Genomic DNA, 2,366 nt, shown 5'->3' on the forward strand with positions numbered 1-2,366 from the left:
ATTTTTATCTGTTGCAAAAGCTCTTATAAGAAACGGAATTCGCTTCTGTCAGCCTGCTACGATTATTTATTTATTTAATTCCCTAGCTACTCCAACGCTATTATACGGACTAGAACTGGGTGGTTGCAACAATAAGTTTCTACAGAATATTGATAAAGTTGGACGATCTGTCTTAAAATCATTTTTTAATATTTCTAAGCATAGTAAAAATTACCTCCATTCTTTTTTCAAAGTAAACTCTGTATCGAACATTCTTATTCATAACAAATTAAACTTATTTATCAGGCTACTTAATGACCCCATATGTTACTCCATTATAATGACTCAGTTGCCGTGTATAAATAACCAAAGTTTATTTGTTGGTGAGATATGGCTAATATGCAATCAATTTGGTATTAATATGTTGCAATGTATGATCGAGGGCAATAAAATTAAAACTGCACGCCCTAAGTGTTAGATGCCAATGTCGCCGCAATTTTAAAACAATCTGTCCAATTATGGAATTTAAAGGAACAAAGACTTATATTTAGAACTTTGATGGAAGAAAACATTCCAAGAACAGTACAAGAACACACATAGGATTTTCTTTATTTGTTTTTTTTTACTTATAATTTATGTAATTATTGGGTGTTTAATAGAACATATATATATATATATATATATATATATATATATATATATATATATATATAATATATATATATATATATATATATATATATATATATATATATATGTATATATATATATATATATATATATATATATATATATATATATATATATATATATATATATATATATATATATATCTAAATTTTAATATAAAAAAAATCAGAAATTTTATCTTTTCGAAAAACTTGAAAAACAAAAAACCCAAAAAACCCAGAAATTCTATTTCATTGGGTTTTTAAAAAAAAAACAAAAAACCAAAAACGCAAAAAACCGACTTTGTCCAGCCCTGACTTTAGAGCCGTTTCAAAACGTATAAATTCCGTAACGTTTATAAGCTAATGGAACAAAGTATAGTCTACAGTATAAAATACTTTAGATAGCTCAATAAAAATATTGGCCAGGAAAAACTCATGATTAATCGATGCTTTAAATACTTTAAATATCTCTTAACTATTCGTAACTCTCTAATGTTACCAATAATATCACCAGCTCCTATCGATTTTTATGAGGAGATTTGACGACCTTTTCAAACTTTTCGAAAGAGAAGTCATTAGAACAAACGAAGTTATCCATTGCATCATAAATGTTATTTATGATGAAGTTAGAATCATAAATGTTATTTATGATGCTAATTTGCATATGTTTTACACCAAATGATATCAAATTATTGGTGTAAAATATCATATCAGATTCTGATATGATGCGATGAAAATTGCAAATTAGGATAATTTCATTAGTTATGTTGAAATAAAAATTGCCTCAAAAAGTAAATGATTCTGCAAGAAATGCATAACAGTATTCGAAAGGATAAATAATTTTTAATTGCAATGGTAATTTGACAGTTACATATTGTCACTGGTTCCTCAATTTAAAATTAATTGCATGAACTATTAGAAAAAGTATTTATATTTTATAATTAAACAATTAATATTTGAGACAGAACAGCTAAAATAATGCAATATAAAAGCTAAAATATATAAACTCAATTTTAGTAATTTCTTTTAAACTTAGTGGAACAACACTATTCTTAACATTTACTAATAAAAATACTACTATTTGTTAATTATTACCATTATATAGTCAAGAAAAATGAACTTGAGTCAATAAGATTATGCTCTGCAGAACACAATTTTTTTTGCCTATGTAATTTTTTTATTAATGTGTAAAATTAATTTTTCTTTTTAATGTGAATCCTAATAAATATATCACATCAAGTTGCATTTATAAGTTATATATGCAATTTGATGTGATTTGTCGACTTCACCAAATGATTACAAATAAGTTTAAGTAAGTATGAGCAATAAAAAGACTTTCATAGTGAACTTTTATGCAATCTATTGCAACTGTTCAAAAACTTTTTGCAAAAACTTATCAGCCAATTTCTCCTGACAACATGCTTTTCTGGCTAAATTTAACAATTTCAGAAATAATTGGAAGCCGAGAATTATAGACTCTTATAAGAAAAACTATTTTCTGATTAGTTTGGTTGCGAGTTCCAGAAATATATGATGATAGGAGTTTTATAACAAGGTAAATCTGAAAATTTAATTTTTATACATAGTTTGATTTCACCATAAGAATATCTGTGAATTTTGTTACCAGATTGACCATATTGTTTTAAAATTGCTACTTTCTCTAATGCTTCAATAATTTCAAAAATTAATCAGATTTTTGTCAATGTTACTAAAATA

Source organism: Hydra vulgaris, chromosome 10, assembly GCF_038396675.1.
Source record: "Hydra vulgaris chromosome 10, alternate assembly HydraT2T_AEP".
In the NCBI taxonomy this organism is placed as follows: Eukaryota; Metazoa; Cnidaria; class Hydrozoa; order Anthoathecata; family Hydridae; genus Hydra; species Hydra vulgaris.